Source organism: Anomalospiza imberbis, chromosome 3 (genome assembly GCF_031753505.1).
Source record: "Anomalospiza imberbis isolate Cuckoo-Finch-1a 21T00152 chromosome 3, ASM3175350v1, whole genome shotgun sequence".
NCBI lineage: Eukaryota > Metazoa > Chordata > Aves > Passeriformes > Viduidae > Anomalospiza > Anomalospiza imberbis.
In genome coordinates this window covers 13,372,227-13,381,908 of record NC_089683.1, presented here as the reverse complement: position 1 = coordinate 13,381,908, position 9,682 = coordinate 13,372,227, and positions in this window count along the sequence as shown.

Here is a 9,682-nt window from a genome sequence, read left to right as displayed (position 1 = left end):
CTTTGACTGCTTTGTGGGCAGCAATCCTGAGCAAAATACTCTGGTTTAAATATTAAAACATTCCCTTTTTCTAGTGAAAAACCCCAAACCAAACAAAAATGGCTGCATGAAGACCTCTGGGCAATTTTAGCCCAAGCAATTCAAGCTAGGCAAAATTATAAGAAACTGAAATGGAGTCCAACATTTATCAGTCTTGAAATTCAATCTCTATTTAATACTAATTATTTTAATTAATTAAAATTAATTAGTTATTTAATTTAGTTTTAAAGTTTTAGAACTGCATTTAGTAATTTGACATATTTGTACAGTCCTTTGATATGGACTGATGCTTATTGAGATGGAAAAATCATCATTACAAACTAAGGATAGGAACAATAGTTCCCTTGCATCCAGTTAAACATATCTAATTGCTTGGTTAATGGTGGTCTAAAGAGTAAAGTGTAATTAATTATGGGACCTTCTTAAGTATATTTTGATGAAAGTATTCTGAACAGTGCACAATTCAGAATGAAAAAAAAGCCTTTTTTTTTTCACCTGGAATTTGGATTACAAAAATACAGAAATCAGTAGAAAACACAATCTTCAGTGCTTTATTTTTCATTCTCCTTTATCTTAGAGTCTCATGGCATATTAACATCGAGTTTTCAATCTTGTTTCTTTTTTTCTCACAATCTTAAATCAGGAAGCTGCCAAATGTGCAAAGCAAACTCATGAATTTTAAACATGAGATAGATCAGGAATTTAGCTAAAGTGCTGTCCTTTTTATTGTTTGAAATTCATCAGGTATCTGTTCCAGAGCAGTTTTAGACAGGAGGATCATAGGGATTATCTAACTCTAGAGAACATTAATAAAATACAAAAAAAATCAGCACTTAATAGCACTGTTAGCTTCAGTATTTGGGACCATTAAGGAGAAATACTTCAAATATATGTTAAAATATTGTTAATTGTCACAGTAAATGGAAAAAGCAGCAGATAACACATTTTTCAAGGAGGAAAGAAGTGAAAGGAAATACTACAGGTAATGGAAACCTATTTATATTAAAATCTACTCAAAAGCAGATCAGATTTTGGGTAGAACTCAGCCCAGCTAATTCAGACAACTGACTGGCATGTAGTCTTACAAAACTCCTATATGCCTGTCTAGAAGGTGAGTTGGGTTTGATGTTCCAGTCTCCCTATCATATTCTCAACAGATGCCAGGGTCTGTGCCAGACCTTTCCTTGAAACTGGATCCCTATCCAAATGGGCAGCCCAGATCTGGGCTCGCTCTCTTGTCTGACAAGTGGTATGGCTGACAGGTTAGCTAATTACTCAAGGAATGACCCCCAGCACAGGCCAAGTTTTGCTAAAAAGCCACTCATTTAAGGAATGTGTCTCCAAGGTTCAGCGCTGCATGCAGTAAGTAGGCAGCATTATTTTCTGGGTTTTGATAACTATAACTCACAGTTTGTTCAGCGTTCAGGAGACACCACATTTGTTTGCAATTAGAAACACTTCTAAATAAAGAAAATGGTGTTTGATAAATAATGAGCAGGATTATGAAATTTAGTCAAAAATAACAAATATCTGACACCACAGAAAGGTCCAAAGAATGTACATAAAGATGTCTCTTGATATTTACAACTCCTTTGTTCTTCCTGTAGCCTTCCTGGCAATGCTGTTTTGACTGTCCCAGCTCATGGGAATGTAGTGTAAAATAGGCAGTATTCAAATTCTTATGTTTTGCACCTGAGAGTTAAGGGAGCAAACAGACAGAAACTCAGCTGAGGTTATGGATGGGCCTCGAGTGGCTGCCTGGATCAGGAGAGGAAAGAAAGAAAAACCCTGGGGAAGTTTTATTATCTGGAAAGGACACTGAGAAATTGGAGATATTCTGTGAAGTTAGAAAGAAGGTATTAAAACATATTAAAAGAGAAGTCATAATCTGAGATTTTAGAAAGGCTGGTATACCTGGAGGAGCAGGGTATGTGTCAGAGAAAAGAATGTGAACTCTTCATCTCTTTACACTCATGTGTGTGCACTGTTATTAGTATTCCCCCCAAAAAAAAAAAAAACCAACAAACAAACAACAACAACAACAACCAGAACCCAACCAACACAGCTTTAAATGGGAATATACTAACTGCAAATTCAGTCCCTGGAGTGATTACTCTACAGAGCAGAGTTTCTTTATGAATTAAACCTTCCTTGCTCAATGCTGTAGAAAATTACTCTCAGATGTGGCGAATCTTCTTGAAACCTGCCTTCCACCCACTGTTTATGACACTGGGAAAATGCTGAGGAAGCACTCCTTTAAAACTGGTATGTCTGTGAGATCATCCTTGGCATAGAGCAGTGCTGAAACAAATTCATTCATAGATATTAAATATACTGAGATAAGGAATATATGATATGCACTGTAAGCACTATTAATCAGATAGAAGAAACGTGACTAGACATAGATATTTAGAGAGGTGGTACAAGGCTGGACCAATAGTATAAGAGGGAAGAAAATATAAATTAAGATTTAAAAACACACCACATTTAGCACCATTTATCTGAGCAAAATTGAAAGTTATGTACTCCCAAGCTGTTCATGCACTTATGGAAATTCTAGTCCAGTGTGTCTGTGCACATGTTTATATTCAAACAAATAGAATTTTTATCGGAGTGAAGTAAACAACCAAAAAACCAAAACTGAACAATAATTAGAACTGAGCTTTTTCCTAATCACAAAGGATTTGTGTGTGTGTGTGTGTTTTGCAGATACCAGCCATATCCTTTCTGTAATACAAACCAGTTTTAATTCATTTTGAATTCCATGGGATATTTCAACTCCTTTGGTCGTTCACATGCTTAGGAAAAAAGGCCCTAATCATCTTCAGCTGACGAAAACAAAGCCACATTGTAAGTTAAAACACAACATGGAAATATATAAGAATAAATCATTCTCTGCTCTGAAATTAGTTAAAAGTCCTGTAGTGGAATTACAGCAGGATGGACATTACAGGTGTCAACAGTGTCAGGGTATGAAGTTATGCTCTACCTTTCCTTTATTTCTTTAATCTGTAGGAGTTTTCCCCCACACAATCTGTGCTGCAGTTAAAAAAAGCAGTATGCTCTTGCAAGTGATAGTTTGAGTAGACAGCTGTTTACTGAACTGCACAGTTTTTCTACAAAAAGCATCCATGGCATGGACTGAAATTTCTCAAATTTAAAAATCTCAAAAATATTCCCTTTTTTCTCACCCTCCTTACTCTACTTTTCTTACAGACTATCGATCCCCTGTGCTGAGTTTAGCACTAGGACCCTTGAAGGGAAATGCAACAGGAGTCAGATTCTTGGGGTGTGTTTGGCGAATTACTATTCTAGTGTCAGGAAACCATCCCACTCCAAAATGGAAGTCCACCCCAACAGCAAAGCGTTGCCAATTAAGACTCGTGGATATATGGAGCTCATAAAGATACTGAATTTTCTTCTGCTGAGGTGTGCTAAGAAAGCCTGGCATCGGCTCTGGTATTGATGCCATCATTTGCCATCCTCTCAGCACCAGTTGGATTAGGAAAAATACCTTTTTATTACAAATGAAAAACATTTATTAACTACTTTGTTTTCCACCCATTGTTCTCCAAGTGCTGCTGAAAATTCTTACTGTAGGAGACCTGTCTTCATTGATTGTTGTGCTATTGAGACACGTAAAATCTATTGATAAACCAATCAAAATCATTTGAAAAAAAGGCATATATAGTTGATTTTGAATAGCAATAGTTGATTCTGAAAAGCACATTATGTACTGGTTTTAATATGTCTGACTGTTTTCTTAAATGCTAAATGCTAAGTATTGTTGACATGGGGGTTATAAGATTAAAGAATGGACTTCAGTGAAAATCCTTTTTTCCTGATTGTATACCAACTGGTATTGTGAATTATTTTATACATGCTCCAGTTTTGTAGCTTTGTAAAGCACTGCTTTTGTATGCACTCCTACACATATACCCACATGCACAGCCAACACTGACCCTTGTAGCTATGAATATTTGGCATGGAGATGTTTTATGACTGCATGATTTATTTTTTTATAAACTAGAAATCTCATTTTGATAAACATCTAATTCACAAATTTAACACACTTGGCTTTATTCTCCAGAGAAATAAAATCAAAACCTTCAAAATTTGTCTTTTTTTTCCTCTCCCATTAAAAAAAAAATTAAATGCAAACCCAACCCTTGAAGACAGGAAGAGCTAAGTCTTGGTCATACTAACAGCTCACTTACTGGGCTTTAACCAGCTGTAAAGTCCCCTCAACAAAAAGTTTATTGCTAATTGATAATGTTATAACATTCTTAAGTCAAAGATGTTCTCATGAACAGATAAATAGGCAGTAAGACAAGAACAAGCTATTCTACTGGATCAAATTGGACTGATGATCCACTATATGATCTTTTGCACAACAGAACATTCCTAATTTTTAATAAAGTAACATCAAATTCATGATAAATACAAGAAAAAATGTTACGTGGATCTATACCATACATTATATGTATAGATAATAATGTAAAGCTGCCTGCATATGCATGTATATGTATCTACATGTATACACAATTTTTCATGTACTTATGTATAGATGCATATGAATATATATCTGTACATATCAGTGTTATGTGTGTTTCTGAATATTTCACTTTGCTATAACCATAGACTTACAGTTTAGGTGGCTGTAGTCCAGAATTGTGGAAGGTGGGAGGTTATTACAGGAAAGCATTACAGTGTGCTCACTCTATTCTTACAATTTTTTACTAAGTATCAGTTTTTGGCTGCTGTCAAAGACAGGATATTGGTAGATTCTAAGTATGACCCCATGGTGCTGTGCTTGCTTTTACAAGTAAATAATTTTTATTTTTAATACCTCAAAGTAAGATCCTGTCCTATAGTAAAAAATATATATTACTCAGTGCATGTGCTCTTCAAGGGCTATCTCAGCATTGGACAAATATTTCATAGTGGTGCCTTATACTTTAGATCTTGAAAACCAAACCCTTGCTTATGTAGATCTTAAAAAAGGGGTGATCTCTCTCCCTTCGTGGCTTTGACTCTGTGTGACATTGATTCAGCCATGTACCAGGAACAGTTAAAAGCTATTTCAGGCACCCGTGGAACTTGTCCTTTCTTCCCCACTGATGTCCTTGGCACAGGAACATATTCCCACAGGACCATGACATCCCATTACTCTTTCAACAAAACAGGCTTTCATTTCAGCAAGAGTTCCTTCATTTTCCAGCTTCAGATGAATTTTGCTTTGACAGTTTGTCCATACAAGACTCATAATTTTTGATTTTGGCTGCTAATAAAATTGCTTGTTGGCCTCAAATTGACATTGTTTATTATTTTAAACAGTTAATTCTCTATTTCTGACACAATTCAGCATAACTGACCACCATTTTTCCAGACTGCTTTCTACTTCTCCATTCTCTTTATTTCTTTTAAATTTTTTTAATTCCTCTGTTAATTAAAATGGCTATGGAGTTCATTGAGTTAAATTCATACTTGGTTTAAAATTTTTTTTAAAATGTCCTTAATTCACTAATAAATTCTCTGTTAATTAGATTAGTGAGGGTAATCAAGCCACTCCTTCAGCTGAGCCATTCTGAGCTGGAGGATCTTTTCTATACATACAGAAAACTTTTCTATTTTAGCAAGGTGATTAGCTAGAATTAAATATTTTCTTGTTGTCATCTATCAGTAAAGACCTTATATATATAAATGCACAAATAAATGTATACTATATGTGTGCATGAAACTGTTATGATGCTATAGACTTTTCAACAGTAATATTTCCAATGATTCATAAGCATTCTGGTTCACTAAGATGAACAAAATTTGAGGTAGAACTTAAAAAAATTGCAAACACAGGACTTTTCATCCTCTGACTAAATTCAAGCTCTGTGTTAGATACTGCATACTTATTAGTATGCAATATACTTTGCTCTTTTCTTTCTAAGCCTGAATCAACACAGCCATGCTGTCTTCAGTCCGTGCTGAAAACATTTCTTATTTCATAAAGAGATGTTTTAAATTTTAAGTAACTTCCATATTCTTAAAAGCTAGCAAGATGAGTGGTAATTACCACGTAGAATTGCAGACATTAGTAGGAGACACTGGTCTTTACTCCTGCTGATACATGCTAATTAAAAAAAGAAGAAGTGATATTGTTAGCAGTAATCTTGAACTCTGTGTGGATATAACATGACATTACTGGGTCTTCTCTGTTAAGCTTGGATAGCATGTTGCAGCAGTACAGGCAGCAATGCCTCAGTCAAATAAAAGGAGGAGATACTTTCAGAAGAACCTTGCTGGATTTTTATGTCTGTCTCCAATACTTCAGTATTGAAGTAGACTCAGTTCCACTCTAGCTAGTCATACTTGTGTCCAAGATAAAGATGCCATTTTCCCTTTTGTGACAGGATCACAAAGAATAGCTGAGCTTGGAAAGGAGCTCTGGAGATGGTCAAATTCAGCTCAAAGCTGGGCTTGTTAATTAGCCAGATTTTAATATTATGAAGGCCATGTTAATTTTGTATTAGATTGCAGTACCTGACCAAGGTGAATAACTACAAAATTTTAAGTAAGTTATTTACACCCTGTTGCTTCTATTAGTCATGTTTGCCATCTCATCTTTCTTAAGCCCATATTGGCCACTCTTCCTTTCACTTTGTTTCACTCCAGTACATGCTCATTTTATGTTGCCTGGGAGTACATGCACATTTTATTATTTCAAATATTGTCCTAGACATTTTTTACTTCTTAGTTATATGAAATTAGTGGAATTAAAATTATATTTTAGAATTAAGTTGCCAACTTGACTAACTTAAAAACGCTGATTTTTTAAGTTTCCTTTTGCATTTGCAGATTTAGCAGCATTTCTAAAGAGGGTCCTGTTTGCCCCACAGTACCACCCAGAGCAGTGTGCAAGCTCTAAATCCTGTGACATACTTCTGCAGCTCTGGCTTGCCATGGAAACCTCAGACAGCATCCTCACGAGGGAAACTGAGTAACTGGAAAGGTGATAAAGCACTGCAACTTGCTTTTACCTTATATTGTTTTCATGTCAGAGGGTCATCATCTTCCCCCTTCCTTAACAATAATATCCACAAAAGACCTTGAAGGAAGAAAAATATCAGACCTTGCATCCAACTGCAAGCTTCCCAAAAGAAATGTTAGCTATTAAAAAAAAAAAAAAAAAAAAAAAGGTAGATATTTCCCTCTTAGTAATTGCTGCTGTTGTTTTTGAGTTATGTATTGTTAATTTTTCTTGTATTTGCCAGAACATATTGAAATTGCTTCTTTAAGGAGGTGTTGCTGCTTATTTTCTCATATCAGATTGATAAGGACTAAATTAAAATCACCAGTCTCACTGCTGTCTGAAAATGCATAGAGATGCTTCTCACAGAAAGTCTAATCTTTTTCAGGCTGAAGGAATACCAAAAGTCTCAGCTGTGGTCTCTGGGTCACATCTAGCTTAGTTCCACCGTGACCTTAAGTCATTATCACCTGGCAGATGTCTTCCAACCTATGGGAAATCGGTTTATTTTCAAACTTCACCTCCTATAAAATGCTGAATTTCCTATATATTTCCATGTCCCTGATGCAAGGCTTGACAGCTAAGCAGACAGGCTGAGAATTGAGTGAGCACAGGCTCTCAACACCTCTGCTCTGCTAGAAATGGCTTCTTCACAGCAGAGGTGAAACATGGTGATGCAAGCTATGTATAAAACACTTACTCAAAACCTGGACAGTCCTTTGTCTTTGGAGAGGCAGGAGGGGCAAGTTTCTAATGCTGCCATTAAAAATCACCCTAAAAATGTCACTGTATGAAGTAGTGCAAATTCAAGGCTTGAGGGGAGAAGGGAGAACAGCCTTTCTATTTGTTTTATTCCCATTTTGGAAATGTGAGGGAATGGTCTCAAAATTAAATTGCCCAATCCTAAAAAAAGCTAATAATCACCAACTGCTACTTAAGCACTTAATTCTAATTAATTCCTCATTAACACTCAGTTAGGATGCCACTCCATATATACCCAATAGGAAGAAATAAATGAAATTAACAATTGATATTCAGCACTACTGTACAGAGTATTTTTTCCATTAAGCTGTGTTCAGAATCAAGAATGTCTCATCTAGTAGTGTCAGAAATCCTCTCAATATGCTCGTTGTGTTGATCAGAATAGGTTTTTCTATTATCTTGGAAAGAAATGTTATCTCAAATCAGCATAAGAAGCAGCAACCAACATATCAGAACCCCTAACCTAAACCCCAAACTGTGATGCAACAAGCATATTCTCACTTTATAAAAGAATCAGATATTTTTTAATTAATTTTAAACTCAGCAACAAGCATATTCTCACTTTATAAAAGAATCAGATATTTTTTAATTAATTTTAAACTCCAACAAAGTGTTATGGATTTAGGATAATTATTTGTTTTCTAAATTGGAGGGATATTTTACCAATTTCTGTTAATTGCATTTTGTGTATGGATGGAAAAGAAAGTGTTTTTTGAGAATAAGAATTGAAGTTGTACTGTTAATTTAATAAATCTTCACTTCTGATATAATTTCGCATTCTCTTTACAATATTGCTATTTGCAGTGATTTTACTGAGAATCTCACAATGTAGGGTGTCTTAAATCAAGCCACAGTCACTGGAATCAAATCTGCTTTTACTTGATAAAGTAAGTTTGTCTCCCTCACATTAGGAAACAAGAATTTAGGAAGGGGGAAAGGGGATACTTGTCACAATACATTGGGTTAGTGGCATTCATTAACATCTGGACTGAAGTGATATTTATAGATATCTTTTTCATTTGTTTTTGTCTCATTCAATGGTTAACCATGGTTTTGGAAACCTTAATGTACGTCATCTGATTCCATTTTACTTTGCTTCAAAGATTCGAACTTGGATTCTAAATACAGTTTCTCAAAAGTCAGGAGGCTTGGAGTCTTCACATTGCTTGAAGTCTCAAGGCACCATCATGTCTCATAAGAAAGAGGTTATGATGGTACTACATGCATTATATCTGTGAATATCTGATTGTCCATATCTTAATGCATGATAGAGATCTATCATTGTCTATTTATAGATTATGGATTTTAGATGTATCTGAATAAATATATAAATGTTTATACATGCATAACCAATATCTAGCTACCTTGATAACTAAGGAAACATATGCTTATAAATATCATATCTTATAAAATGGATGACAAAGTGCAAAAATCAGTCTCATGCTCAGGAATACCAGTATTATTAAAAATGCTTGTTTGTTAGTTTAATTTTGGAAACAGTTTTTTAACTCAATTACTGTCTAGGTTGGTCTTTTGATCCAGAGTTAGAATTTCTCACAACCCATCATACAATATTATTATCAAGTCTTTCCATTAAATTGAATTAATCTTGTGTTTCTAGTGCTGTGGTTATTTTGCAAACCATCAGACTACCAGAACCATTGAGGAAAAACCCATGTAGGAACATATGTCATAGTTTTTAAAATGCCATACTTCTGACAGTGAATGTAAATTCATTTCAAACCTTTATTCTGTGATAAACAGTGTACCTGGAGCCTCAGAGACGTGGTGCGTGCAAAAAAAGTGGAAAGGTCTCGTTTTTTCATTATATTCTTGTCACCCTCCACAACAAGTCTATAT